The following is a 15,031-nucleotide window of genomic DNA, read 5'->3' as shown; positions in this document are numbered from 1 at the left end:
GCCCCTTCCCCAGCCTCCCGCCCCTGGCCAGGACAGCACCCTTTTCAAAGCACCTTCACGCCCCTCTCTTCCCTGCTGTGGGCACCACTGTCTGGCTCCATGGGACTAGATTTTATGGGAGGGGAAGGGGCTGTGGGTAGGCAGGTGCCAGGTGCTGGACCATCAATCAGCATGGTAGGAACCTGTTGCTGGGGCTGGCGGTGGGAAACGGGCCACTCTGAGGCAGTGGCAATTAGCCCAGCCCTATCTCTGGGCACAGAGATGAAGGGACACGTGGGGACAAGTAGGGCACAGGTGGCCAGACTGCTCTTCCCCTCTCTGCCTGCTTTTTCCAGAAGAGTCAACAGATAGAACAGACAGGGCCAGGGAGGAGCCCACGGGGGACCCAGTCTCTACCACTCCAAGGGGCAGTCCCTGCAAGTGACAAAGTGGGCTCAATCCCTGTGGAACAGGTCTCGGAGGACCACAGAGTGGGGCCCCAGGGTAGGCTGGGAACCTGAGCTATAGGCAGGCAGCAAGTAAAGGCCAAGCTGTGCCCCTGCCCAGAAGACCTTCCTGCCCCCAGCACCCCACCCTCTGCAGACAGGCCTCCCTGGGCAGCAGCCCCCCAGCTTCCAAGGCATTCCGTGCCTCACCAGACGCCATGCTCTCACGTACCCGATTGCTGCTCTGCCCCCTGCAGATCTGCCCCAGAGGAGCAGGTGAAAAGCCACACCGCCTGCAGCGGCCTCTGCCCCCAACTCCCCCCACTGCCCCCTGTCCCAGTGCATCTGTCCTGCCAGGCTTCCGTGACCACCTCCAGCCACAGGGACTGTACTCAGCCTCGGGTTCTGGGTCACAGGGTCCCATCTCCCAGACCAGCCTCCCACTTCTCAGGTGGGCCACGAAGCCTAGAGAGAGTGGGCCTTACAGGCTGTCAGCCGAAACCAGGGACTGAGCCCAGGCCCACTGGGGAGGGAGGCTGGCTGCAGGCTGTCCTCGTCAGGGCTGAGGCTTGGCTGGGCCCTCCTGCCCCAGGTTATCAGAGCTATTCGGAGAAGTGGCTTGTTTTCAGCCTCCTGGCCTTTCTCCTGATGCCACTGCCACTGCTGACAGCCCCCAACTGCTGCCCGGGCCCTGCTTACTCCAGCAGACCTCCCTGGGGAGGAGGAGCAGGAGGGCAGCAGGCATCCCCCAGGCTCAGCAGAGGGCACGAGGCAGCAGGCAGGCTCCTCCACCAAAGCTCCAGGCAGAGCTCCAAAGCGCGTATCTGCAGGTCTGTATCCTGGTCACCTGCGGTGACCTCAGACAAGCTGCTTCACCTCTTGGGCTTGGCTCCCTCTGTCAACCCCACCTCCACAGTAAATGGATGTGGCCACACTGTGTCACTGCAGCGACCACACACTCTGGAGTTTCCCGGCTTTCCACATGTCCTGCCAACTGTCCCACAGACCAGCAGGACATCCTGGGAATTCCGGGTCTCAAAGTCCAAGACACCTTCCCAGCCGCCCCTCCACTGTTCACTGGTGGCAGAAAACTCCTCACTTAGGACAGCTTCTAGTTCAGCCACCTAACCAGCACCCATAGCCCACTCCCTGTAGCCCACTCACACCCACCCCTGGGAGACCTTGCAAGCCCAGAGCCTCCTGGGCCATCCGTCCTTGGTTCTAGGCCCCCAGGTGCCTCAGTTCCTGTTCTCTGCCCCATCTGATCTTCATCCCCTGGGATCATAACCACCCCACCACCCTAGCCCTGAAGGTAAGAGACATGGTGCCAGCACCCAGCTTAGGTGACACACAGGAGTGCTCTGAGATGCTGGCTGGGTGCATGCTGAAGGCAGGCGGGACAGGGTGGGGGCACTGCCATTGGGCCTTGAGGTAATGGAGTTTGAGGCAGGAAGGCCACCCTTGCCAGAGGCAGGGTAATGAGGTATGGCAGGGGCCACTCTGAGCCCGAATAAGGACTGCCCAGGAGCCAGCACAGGTAGAGAAGTCTGCATTGGACAAGGGGAGAAGGCAGACTGGCGAGATTGCAGGGGGCCCCGAATGCCAGCTTGAGTGCCCTGACTGAGGCCTCTGTCCTAGGGGCAGAGAGCAGAAAGCCAATAGCACAGGGACCGCAGCTCCTCACACCACAGCTTCTGGATTCCTTAGATTGGCAGGGGGGTCCCAGGCCCTCTCCCTGACCTTGTAATTAGGGATGACAGTGGCTTTCGGGGAGAGGAAAAAGTCGCCTTTCCTGAGCCTACACAGTGCTGGGCCCTTCATGCCCAGACCTCATTTATGGAAGGATGGGGCTTTGTGGCCCCTTTATTCAGCACATGAAGGCCCTGAGAGGGAAATGGAGCCCAAAGCCACTCAGCTGGTGAGGGGAGCCTAGGTGAGACTCCAGGGCCACCCTGTTTCCTGCCATCAGCACTGCTGAGAGCGGCTGGGACTCAGGAAGCAAGTGTGTGAGTGTGTGTGTGTGGGTGGGTGCGTGTGTGTGTGTGTGTGTGTGTTGGAGGTGGGGAGAGTGGTGGGGTATCCAGAACCACCTCTAGCTCAGGCCCTTCCACCAGGACCCAGCTCTCCAGGAAACCCCCAACCACTTGGATTATCAGGACCCTGGAAGGGAGGCCCTTCCTGCGGTTCCATTGCTCACTCTAGGCAGTCCTCTGGCTGGAGAACAGACAGGCCAGGGCTGGGGACAGGGATTCACCCAGGCCCAGTTTTCACACAGCCTCAGGGACATCCCTCGTCTCACTATGGGAAGACTGAGACCCAGAGGGGAAAGAGCTTACCCAGGTTCACACAGCAAATCAGGGGCCAGGGCCACTCCCTCTACTCCCCCGAGGTCAGACAGCTGCCAGCGGGATGTTGTGTGACTGGGAATCCCATTGACTGACTCCCAGCACAGCACAGCCTCTGGCATGGCATCCTGTGGCATCAGGATTTTCAGTGGCCACGTGGCTACTGAGCCCAGACTACAGATGGAGCCAGCCGGTGCCGTGGATGCAATGGTTTGATGACCCCATTTCCCCATCACCCTCCCCACCCCACCTCACTTCAGCAGAGAGCCTGGAGTCAGGGGACTCACGGTGATGCTCGACAGGCTCACAATCCTCAGTGCCACACGGCTGGGAGCTCTCAGGCCAGGCCTCGTGGCCACACTGGTCACTGTCTTCCTCGGGCAGCCCCATCTGGGTGTTGACACACTTGACCAGGCGCCACTGGACACCACCGCCACAGGGAGCTGAGCACTGTGGAACACAGGGAAGGAATGTGTGTCTCCCGGGCCAGCCCTAGCAGTGGGGGCCTCTGAGAAACCATCCCTGTGCCTGACAGGCCTGCCCTTGCTCCCAGCCACCCCCTCGGTGCCTCCTGGAGGACCTGGTCCCACTCCTAGAGCCCACTTGGTGCTGGAACCCCACTCTCACTTGTGGAATCGGCTCCTGCAGAGGGGAGGGGCATGAGAACAGTGGGACAGCCCACGGGGCTGCAGGGCAGTGAGCCCCTCACACGGGACACACCTGAGAGGCCTGGGCAGGGGCCCCGGGATGGAACCCTGATGCAGCAGTGGGCAGAGATATGGGCAAGACAACACTGTGCCTGAGGGACAGGGCAGAGGACCTGCAGCAGCCCATGGGCAGGAGGGGAGGAGAAAGGTTTCACAGCCGAGGCCCAGCCCATCAGGCTTCGTTGTTATTAGGTGCGGGTCTGAAAACCCTAAACTGAGTCTGTGCCAGTGTCATGCTGTGCCTGGCCCTGTGCTTCATTGAGTTCCTTCATTTAATCCTCCCAACCCTCCTCTCCCAAGCTGTCCCAGTTTTGCAGATGAGAAAACAGTGTCCCAGCAAAGCAAAGAAAACTGCCCAGAGTCACTCAGCAGCCAGTGGGACAAAGACTCAAATGCTGGCCCAGCTGACTCCAGGACCCAGCTCAGGGCCCAAATCTGAGATTTCTGAACCCTTGAGTTCCAAACAGGCCCGGCAGAAGCTGTCCTGCCCATCTGAGGCCCTTCCTCCACCCGCTTCTGCCGCTGGCCTTTGCTGGGCTCCCTTATCCCCCCAAGCTCATCATTCCTGCCTCAAACTTCACACCTGCAGGGCAGGCTGAGGAACTCAAGATCTGGGGCACCCCTGGGGACATCTTCCTCAGGCAGGAAATTGATCAAAGGGTTCCCAGGGGTCTGCTCTGAGGGTGGGGGTAGGGAGCAGCCAGCGTGGCTGAGTCAAGGGCTAGGGGACCAAGATCCTGGTGCCCCTCCTCCTTGGCTGCAGGAGGCTCTGTGGCAGGCACAGGGCTACACATGGAAGGCACACCAGGAAGGCTGTCTGGTCGGGGAGTCTGATCATCTGTCCCCTCCAGGTCTAGATCGGGCTCCTCAAAGGGCCCATAGGACAGATCCTTGTGGAAGTTGATGAAATTGTAGTCATAGTAGAAGTTATCCACAAACACGGGCCCCTGCGTGTCCAGCTCTAGGGCCTCTTCCTCAATGGCGTTGCCCATGGTGGCTGGCTTCAGTGATGAGGCAGGTGAATGGCCTGGGGCCAGGTGGTGCAGGATGAAGTCAGCCTCACTGAAGAGCTCATGGCTGGAGGAGCAGCTGTCTTGAGCCTTCAGGGGCCACCGACAGTGTGGCAGAGAGCAGGTGACTTCGCTGGCTGGCTGCTGGGCCTCATTACAGGGGACACCAGTATCACTGGTGCAGAGGACATTTCAGTGCTGAGTGCCCTCCTCACATGTCACTGAGCACTGTAAGGGAAGCCAGGGAGAGGGGCTTAGGCTGGGAGGCAGGCTGCCAGGGGATGCTGGGGCATGGCTGGGTAACCTGTCCACTGCCCTATGTCAGAGTGGCAGAGACCCCAGACAGCCCTCTCTGGTCCTGCCCAGCTCAAGGCCATGGCTGTGGACATGGTTGCTAGGGGCTTCCTGATCCCTGAGGCTTTAGAGTCAGGGGCCGGACCCTGGAATGCCCAGGCTCCCTCCTACCCACGAGGGCTCCAGGAAGGCTGTCTGCCTACCTGTAGCCAAAGACCAAGGGTGGAGCTGGAGGCGGGCCCCCTCCCATCCCACACTCACCTGAGACCAGTTCCCCACAGCCCAGGTGGCTGGACAGGGCACATGGCAGTTTCAATGGGTTTCAGTAGGGGTCCAGGGAAGGTGTTCACAGGCGGGTGGCTCCAGGGCGCTCTGCTCATCCAGCCCCATGCTGCGGATGCAGAGCATGGCCCGGCAGGAGAGGCCCCCAGGCCCACAGGAGCTGGAGCACAGCTGCCACTCACCTGCCCATCACCTGGCGAGGGCACATGGGTGGCATCACCGTGGCATCAGATGAGTGGCATCAGCAGGCTCACCAGCAGGGAGGGCCAGGCTGGGCTTCCAGGCCCTCAGGGTTTGGGCAGAGCTGGGGCTGAGGCCAGTGGATGATTCTCCAGAGCTCCAAGCCCAGGTAAGTGTCCTGCCCTCAAAGCCTGGTGACATGGCACAGCCCCTCTGCTCCTGCCACCCTCCCCTCAGGGAAACTTAGTGTGACCTGAGGCCTATTTCCACATCCAGGGGCCCAAAGAGGAGGACCACAGGTGTCCAGGCTGGCCCAGGCTGGGGTGACGGGGACTGGGGGCTGGTGCTTCAGCTGTGGGAAAAGAATGAAAGCCTGGCTCCCTCTGCTCCTCCCCAGGGCCCCTGGGGACCCAGATGTAGGGGCCTGTGGCAGACCCAGGATGCCTGGGGGTGGGGAGTTGGTGGCGGAGTGGAGGCGGGCTCACCTGGCAAGGCAGGGCTGCTACTGCACTTCCTCTGGCAGTCATCGGGTTGGCCCAGGGGGGCACAGTTCTCCTCGTCCACGGGCCCTGCTTGCTGCTCCGAGCAGTATCCATTCTGCCTCTGCACACCTAGGGGCCATGGGGCTTAGCCTGGGACTGGCACCCAGGTGCCCACCGCCCAAGACCCAAAGACACCCTTTCTGCTAGACTCTCCCAGCGCCTTACTCCCCATGTCAGGATGAAGGCAGACCTCCACCATCGCCTCCTTGCTGTCCTCACTCACACCCTCTCCTATGTAGCCTCCCCTCTGACTGCCCCTGGACGGGTGGCAGAGTGTGGAGGTTTAGTGGGTTGGGTGCCCAGACCCTCTGCTTCCTAGCTGAGATGCCTGGGCAGCTCATTTGGCCTCTCTGAACCTCAGCATCCTCCTCTGGGAAGTGGGAGCAACAATCCTGCCTCCTCCAAGCCCTGGAGAGAGGACTGCGTGTGTTCTTGCATGTGCAGGCTCGGCCCGTGCCCCGCACATCCTAATAGCTCGATCCATGCCATCTGCTCCTAGCATGCAAACCCAGTTATGGCGTCAAGGCCGTCCCACCGTCCACACCCTTCCCAATGGCTCAGAGAATATCTGGAAAAGAAACTGGGCAACAAGGGGCAGCCCCTGTTCTCCACCCCTACACCAACCTTGGCACTGTTCCTGTCCTTCACACTTGCTGCCACTGCCCATCCTGGGGCCTTTGCATGGCCACGCTTCTCACCTCAGACACTTACTCCCATACTGCCTGTTGAGGCCCAGCCACAGGACCCCCTCTGCAGGTGGCTCTGCCTTCTTGGCTCCACCCCCACCCTGTGGTCCAGACTGTAAGTTATCCCTCCCCTGAGCTGCCAGTTCCACACCCGTCCCCCTCTTTCCTCACCAACAGATTCTGATTTAGTTCAAGGAGCAATGAGACCTGCTGAAAACACAACCCACTGCCGCTCCCTTGCAACTAGGGGGGTTTGGGACACAGTCCTGGCTGGGGAGAAAAAGGCACAAGTCCCTCGCTGGGAGTCAGCCCTTTCCCCTCTCCTTCTTCCTGCCCAGTACAGGATAAGAGCCCTGGAAGGGAGGACACCATCTGTGACAAGAGGAGTGAGGGGAGGCTGCTGTAGCAAGGATGGTGTGGCTGAGAGCCAGTCAGCTCCAGATCCTGCCAGCTTGGACTGTGCACCTGGGACTTCCTGCCTGAGACAAAGAATCCTTGTCTGTTCCAGCCACCATGGGGCACTTGCCTCTGCAGACACTCCCAAGTAGTCCACCTGCGAAGCAGCCAATTTGCTGAAAGACAATTCCCCGAATGTCTAGTGCTGCAAATATATGTGTTGGTTTTCACGTTTATCCAATTAAAGACACCTGTGTTAGGCCAGGCGCAGTGGTTCACGCCTGTAATCCCAGCACTATGGGAAGCCGAGGTGGACGAATCACCTGAGGTCAGGAGTTCGAGACCACCCTGGCCAACATGGTGAAACCCCATCTCTACTAATAATGAAAAATTAGCCGGGCATGGTTGCACGTGCCTGTAAATCCCAGCTACTCAAGAGGTTGAGGCAGGAGAATCACTGGAACCTGGGAGGTGGAGCCAAGATGGCACCATTGCACTCCAGTCTGGGCGGCAGAGTGAGACTCCATCTCAAGTGAAATAAATAATATAATAAAATAAAATAAAATAAATAAAATAAAATTAATAAAATAAAATAAAATACAGCTGTATTAGATAACATGGGTTTCCTAGCTTTGGAAGGTATCTGTCCAGTTCTCCATTTTCGTTCTGTCATCATAATGAGCACGTTTTGTCATCACACTGAGCACGCGCCGTGAGCCAGCACCCACCTGCCTCATCCATTTACCCTCCCAGTGGGCCTGGGACATGGGGCAGTTGCCAGCCTCATTTCACAGATGGGGAACTGAGGCTCAGAGAAGCCAACTTCCAAACCCGTGGTGGCCCAGCAGTGAGCTAGAAGCTGAAGCCAGCATCCCTGTCCAGAGATGAAGCCCCTGCTGGCGGGGCTGTGCCTGCCCCACTTCTCACCTCTGCCGCAGGTGACTGTGCACTTGGTCCAGGGCCCATAGTGCCAGGAGAACTCGGGTGGCAGGACCTCGCCATGGCCGCCTGCTTCCCTGTGGATGGTGTACTCGTAGCGCACCCTGGGGTTGCTCTCCTGGAACAGCAGCTGGGTGGGCAGGCAGGAGCCTGTGAGCACGAGGTGTCTTCTCCATCCACCCAGTCCTAAAGGAGCCGACCCCAGCCACCTCTGTGAACTGCAGCTACATGATTGGGCCATTTTAAAGATGAGAAAATCGAGGTAGAGGCCACAGCAGGAGGGCCTCGCTCAGAGCCAAGCTCTGTGACTGACCCAGGGCTCACTCCTCCAGGACGAGACCTGCCATGAGGGGTGTTGGGCCTGAGGACTCCGCCTCTGCTCCCCCCGCCTGGGCCTTGGGAGGCAGGCCCCTGGATCCAGACAGGCTCGTTGGTGGGACCCGGGGATGTGAGGTTCTCCCAGTTGCCCCTGCGTGCATATGTGAAGGTGATCCCTGCCACCTCGTAGTCCCCGTTCCACTGGATAGTCTAGCCATCACTGAAGAAGTACTTCTCTGGGTTCTCGCTCTGCAGTGCCAGGAAGCTGGCAGCCTCGGCCACCTCCTGGATATAGATCTCGCGTGCGCCGGCTGGGATCAGCCCCACATCCACATACTCTGTCAGCCAAGGGTTGTGGGTAGGTTGTGCCCAGGGTGAAAAGGTTGCTTATCCCCACCAACTTCCCTCATGTCTCTCCCCACTTGCCTCCACCTGCTGATGCCAAAGATTTCACCATTAGCTTTAAAGTCTGAGCTCCCCAAATTGCTCAGGTGGTCATAGACCACCAAAACCTCGCAGAGGTGCCACATATCCTGACCCCGTGGCCATGCCCCATCACCCCTCACTTGGGGACCTAAGCTGGTCTCATCACAAGGCTGGATCCATCCCTTACACTAAAGGCCGGCTGGCATTCTCTTTCTGAAAAAACCAAAGTGCTCAGGCCTTTCTCCTGGGACACCTCCTCATCCCCATGCGGCCTGCTTTTATTCATTCACTTCCATCACATGCCAGGCACTACTCTCAGCACTTCACATGTGTAAGCTCATGAGTAACAGCCCTTCCTAGGTGCTATCGTTATCCCCATTTTACAGATGAGCAGAGTGAGGCAGACAGGGATAGTAACGTGCATGAGCGTCCTGCTGGGATATGAGCAGCCTCCAGGGCCAGTGCTTTATCCAACACAGTGCACTGCTCTCCGGGATGAAGTCTAAGCTTCTCAGCCTGGTGCTCAAGGCCCCATAGCTGGTCCTGCCTTCCCTTCTTGCCTCCAGGCTCTGGTGCAAGCTCTTTCCTCCATTTGGAAGTCCCCTTCCATCTCTTCTGAGTTTTATGACTCAGCTCAACTTCCACCTCCTACAGGAAACCTTCCCTGACTTCCCCAGGCCAGGACCTTCTTCCTTGGTGCTCCCACAGCCCTCTGGGCCTCTTCTACTGCACTGGTCACACCAGAAGGTTCTGTCCCCTTGCAGGACTGAGCACTTCACCTGCATGTCCCCATCACCTAGCACACAGTTAGTACTTGAGCAACGTGTGCAAAACAGACCAGAGGTGAAGGCACGGAGTCAGGCATCTCAGAAGCTTCAGGAGGAGACTACCATTCTTTGAAAGGCCCAGGGGCCACACGCAAGCCGAGCTGGCCCTGCCTGGGGTCTCTGGGACGGGAGGACTCCCCATGGGGACAGGTCTCTGCATGTGGGCCAGGGGTCCCCTGACTCCTGCAAGAATTCTACCCCAGCAAGGCTTCCCTGCTTAGCCATCTCTAGGCTGGTTGGGGACCACAAGACGAAGGACAGGGGCCCAGGGGAGATGGGGAAGGGGCCACCAGGTGAAGAGCACACCCCTCCCCAATAGCAGTCCCACCCCATACCCAGGTGCTCGGCCTCCTCAAAGGTCCCACTCACAGTGTGGCAGGTGGAGTCATTGCTGTGACACATGCCACAGCGATTCTCCATAGCACTGGAGTCAATCTTGAAGTCACAGCCCACGTTCTGCAACACACAAGGAGGGGAGGCCCCTGGTGCTGGTGGTCAGCCCTCTGTGGTCCCAGTCCTGGGGGCCAGCCAGGGTCAGGAGGAGAAAGCTGGGAGTGGGGGTCAGGAGGCCTCTCTCTGGCCCTGCCCCACCCCAGCTGTGCCTCCGACTCAGGTGAGCTTCTTTACCTCCCTGAGCCTCAGTTTCCTCAGATGTGAGATGGGGAGATCCACCCCTCCCTTAAAGGCACGTCATGAGCATCACATGAGACAAGAGAAGGGAAGAGTTCTGCAAAGGCCGCGGGCAGGCAGGGGATCTGATGCACTCCTGACCAGCGCATGCAGGGAAGGCATTGGGGGTTGGCACCTCCCTGCTGGTCCTCCTCGGAGCCCAGGCCTTGATACACCAGTGGCTTAGAGGGCAAGAAGCAGGGACAAGTAGGTGGCTAGGGACATGGGCAAAGAGGAGAGGCCATCATTGTTATTAAAAATAAGAATAGAAATTGTTACCAAATACCGAGTACTACTCTTTGGGGCTCAGAGCCCTTCATGTCACCTGTGCCACCTCATTTAACCCCTTCTATCAGGGAGCAAACCACTGCCTGGGGTCAGCCAGCCAGCAAGAGGTCAAGTCACTGCCTGGGCTCCAGTTTCCTGTTTGGGGTGGTGCTGGTGCAGGCATCCAAGGAGATGCAGGGAAGTGAGGCCTGACTGGGAGGGGTCCCCAGTGCCAGGAGGTGTGGCAGGGGCTTTGCCTTAGAGATCATAGAGGGTGGGGGCTGGGAAATCCAATGGTAGAGCATGGGGAGGGTGGCCTGAAGAGGACCAGGAGGGACCCAGGAGAGAACCTGGGGCCCGCCAGTGGGGCTGAGGGCAGCCAGTGCTGGGAGAGCCTCTTCATAACCAGGCACACCTTGCAGATGCCATTGATGCAGAGGTACTGGCTGGCCTGGACCTGGTAGCAGGGGGTGCCATCTACCACAGCATCCCACAACTTCTTGGCAAAGTACTTATTTGAGGGCCAGCAGTGCAGCTCGCAGGGGTTCACTGGAGGCCCAAGTAGAAGAGCCATCAGCAACAGCTGGGGCAGGAGTGTGGAGGCCACCAGGAAGACCACTCTGTGACACATATCCATAGCAGGCTAGAGGCTCCCAAGCAGCACCAACATGCTGGAGGCTCCGGCTGGACTGGTAGCTATCTGCAAGGTCGTAGACTGGGGAGCTAGGGGTGAGCAGCAGCCCCAGGGGACAGTGGGAGTGGCCCAGGCTTGGGGTGGAGACTGGGCCTCCTGCTTGCATCATAGGGTAACCTTGGACCCACACACCCGCAGCCCTCTGAGCCTCAGTGTCTCCATGGGAGGCAGCACTCACTGTCATTTACCACGGGCACCCATGTGTGCAGCTGGCCCTCTTAGAGAGTAGCGTCAAAGTGGCTGCACTGGACGTGGCGGAAGGAGGGGCGGCCAGCAGGGCAGGCCTGCAGCTTGCAGAGGTGGAAGTGCTTCCGCTCACCCACACAGTATCTGCCTTTATATTTGGGTCTGTGGGGATGAGCGGGGTGGGCCCCAGGGCCTGGTGAATACTACTGCCTGGCCACAGCCCAGAGCAAGCAGCTTCCTCCTGCACACACACCCCGAGATCCCCGCCGCCCAGCTTTGTGCACAATACTTCCCTCCCTTGGGCTGCCCACCTTCTGGCCCAGACACACCCTCCCTGTTTGTAAGGACCTGCGGGGAGGTGGCAGCAGGAAGCCTGAGCTCTGCCCCCAACCTGCTGTGTGACCATGGGCAAGTCTTCAGCCAGCCTCTGGGCCTCAGTTTCCTCCTGTATAAAGTGAGGTTGGGGCTGCCTCTGCAGAGGGCTGTTGAAAAGCTGGGACAAGTTGCAGGCATGACTGGCACTGACTGGAGGGACTGCTCCAAGTCTCCAGCCCATGATACCAGCATCCTAACAAGCCCTTGAATCCTCAGCCTCCCTCCTGGTGGCAGTACCCCAGCCCGGGTCTAAAGAAAGCACCCAGGGCCTCAGCCAGCTGAGAGGTCTGACCAAGCACAGCTCCTGAAACCCTCCGCATCTAGGCCAGGGTTTCTGGCCCCCACCCAGCTCAGACCTGGAGGTCAAGAGGCAGGGAGGGCCACAGGCCAGTCTTAGATAAGCACAGGGCCCTGGGTGGGGCTGGCTGTGAACACCATGCCTGCTCCGGGTGGCCTCCTGAAGTGAAGATTAGCCGGGTAGTACCTCAGGTCTATGGTACCACTGGCCTCTATGTCTCAGCAGATCTTCACACCACCCCATTTAGATGGGAAACAGAGGCCCAGAGAGGTGAAGTCACACACCTCAGGCCATCCCTTCAGTGCTGGCCCATCCTCCCAGCTGACCCCAGTCTCATCTCAGACTCTTGTTATGTCTCTGAGGCCACCAAGCCCCTCCTGCTGAGTGCCCCCTATAGACAAGCTGCAAGACTGAGGGCTTGGCCTGCAAAAACTGCATTTGCCCTTGACTACAACTTTACTGGATGGACACTGCTGTTATATAGGTGGGGAAAATGAGGCCCAGAGAAAGGATGAAGATGGGATTCGAACCTGGAGCCATCTAAGGTCTGGAACCCATGCTCTTCCCTACTGCCCTCTCCTGCCTCCTTCCAGCCAGCAGCTGCTTTGCCATGTGGCCTCTGATGAGTCTCTCCAATCTCTGGATTTCAGTGTCCCCCTCTCTGGAAAGAGGTCAGCAGTGGGGACCCTGTCAGCCCCCAGAACATTGCTTGAAAGTGACTCAAGGTGGCCTGGACACTCGGACTGACCATTATGAGGACATTTCTCAGAGCCAGGGGCTGGGACAGAGCCAAGCTCCTGCAATCGGCTGACTGCTTGGGTCCCTCTGTCCCATTGCGCAGGGCACCCTGGGCCCCACACTCACGTAGGCTGTGTGCACTGCTGCTCGGCGCTCTGTACGCCCACACCACAGCTCCGGGAGCAGATGGACCAGGCACTCCAGCCAGATCAGCCATCATCCATGGCCTTGGACCCACAGCCCACAGACATGCACTCCTCATTGAGACACCACTACAGATGGAGGTAGAGCCACCCCACCCCCCAGCCTATCAGTAATCCTCACCCTAGTCAGAACAAGGTGGGTAGGAAGGCTGAGAAAGGCACAGAGGGGAAGGATGGAAGGTGAGAGAGGCCCCTTTACAATCATCACAATCATCTGTGACTCAGACCACAGGGAGGAGCTGAGCAGGGAGTAAAACACCCTGCATGCTGACTCAGCTGAAGACACCCTGGGGAATCATGGAATCAAGCCCTGGCCCCAATGCCTCCACTTTGCAGATGGGGCCTTGGGCTGCAGAGAGTGCGGGGCTCTGCTAGGAGCACAAGCAAGACTGTGAGCCGGGGCTGACCCCAGGGCCTGGTTACAGCAGGTCTGGCATCTCACACACCCACCGCTGGGACTGGGGACATCCCTTACCTTATTCGCCCCACACTGGGTGCTGTCCACGGCTGCATCCAGCTTGGAGTGACAGGTGGTCCCCACAGAGCACCAGAGTGTGTGGCAGACATTCTGCAAGGAGGAGGGCATGGGCCATACCCTCACCCCCTCCCAGCGCCACCACCCACCCTGCCCCCTCCCTGTCCCCAAGGGTCCCCTGGGCACCCCTTCACATGGCAGGAGCCCTCAGACCCCCAGAGGTCCCTTCTTGTGTGTCTGCTCCCACTTTCCTCCTCGGACCATGTGGTGGTGTGGGGTGCCCGGGGCCGCGCTGCTCAGAGCGATCCCCAGCTGTCCCCACCTCTCCCGGCCCAGCCCCTCCTCTGGAAACACTCCCGTTAGAAGATCACTTCAGGCAATCTTCTCCGGGATAAATAGACCCTCCCCACTGGGGTCCCTTTTCCCTCTTATGAGCCAGCTCCAGAGAGGCTAAGGGACTTGCCCAAAGTGTCACAGTTTGTCCATGGTTGACCCAGAATTCAGAGCTGGGTCTGTGGCCACCCATCCCTGGCCTCTCCCACAGGTCACTTGATGTCTCACAGTATCACTCGGGAGCGCAGCCCAGGCCAGGTGAGGTTACTCCCAGGCTGGCATCCATGGGCTGGTGAGAATTGTCCCCTGAGCCCTCCTGCTGGGTCCCCACACCCCCACACCCACACCCGCCCCACTCACATCCATGTCCTCACAGAAGGCAGAGTAGGCTCCGTACTGGAGGCGGCACTGGTGGCTCACATCATAGAGGATGCCAGGTGGCACTGAGGAGAAGTCGATGATGTCCTTGGCAGGAGGGTCATCCAGGCACAGGCCATGTGGTGGTGTGGGGTGCCCGGGGCCGCGCTAGAGATGGGACGGGAGGATGGAGGGGGCGCAGCCTGGAAGACCCATTGGAGAAGCCTTGGTTGGGCCAGGAGAGGAGGAGAGGTGGGAAGGGGCACAGAGTCCTACAACTGTAGGAAACTCTAGCCTCCCCTCTCTGCTCAGCCAATCCTCCACCCACCGCCAGCAGCAGAGGCCCTCCCAGCCTCTCTCATCTCACCTCCTGGGCACTCCAGCTGGCTAAACAACCCCAACCCCAATCCCAGGCCTCTGTACACACTGCCAGGGCCCTTCCCTCAAGGCCTCCTGAACCACAAAGTGTGGGTGGTAAGTCACCCAGGTGCCGAGGCAAGAGATTGAGGGCATGAGCTGTTCCAGTATAACAAAATATATAAAATAACAATAGTTATACTAGATATAGATAATAGATATGACTATGTATGAATATCATTAATCATCAGTTTGTAGCAATTACTCTTTACTCCAATATTATAATAATCCTTGCTCTACAATTATAACCTAGGAAAAACCAGGCCATACAGAGACAGGAGCTAAGGGTACATAGTGAGAAGTGACCAGAAGACAAGAGTGTGAGCCTTCTGTTATGCCCAGGCAGGGTCACTACAGGGCTCCTTGGTCTAGCAGTAATGCCAGAATCTGGGAAGACACCCGTTGCCAAGTGGACCGTGGTCTAGCGGTAGCATCAGTGTCAAGGAAAAACACCTGCTACTTAGCAGACCAGGAAAGGGAGTCTCCCTTTCCCCGGAGGAGTTCAAAGAAGAGTCTACTCCTCCACCTCTTGTGGAGGGACTGACATCAGTCAGGCCGACCCACAGTTATCCGGCGTCCTAACTATCTCTCTCTGATGCTGTGCTTCAGTGGTCATGCACCTAGTCTGCCTTCATGTTCCAT

General features: G+C 58.7%; 1 pseudogene; it reads right to left on the bottom strand.

Annotated features, from left to right (window-relative positions):
• Nucleotides 1–7,600: 7,600 nt before the first annotated feature.
• On the bottom strand, nt 7,601–14,334 carry LOC104671291 (annotated as a pseudogene).
• Nucleotides 14,335–15,031: the final 697 nt, after the last annotated feature.

The sequence above is a fragment of the Rhinopithecus roxellana genome, chromosome 5 (genome assembly GCF_007565055.1).
Source record: "Rhinopithecus roxellana isolate Shanxi Qingling chromosome 5, ASM756505v1, whole genome shotgun sequence".
Taxonomy (NCBI): domain Eukaryota; kingdom Metazoa; phylum Chordata; class Mammalia; order Primates; family Cercopithecidae; genus Rhinopithecus; species Rhinopithecus roxellana.
The sequence above is the reverse complement of the archived record's forward strand: the minus strand, read 5'-3'. Positions and strand labels throughout refer to the sequence as shown.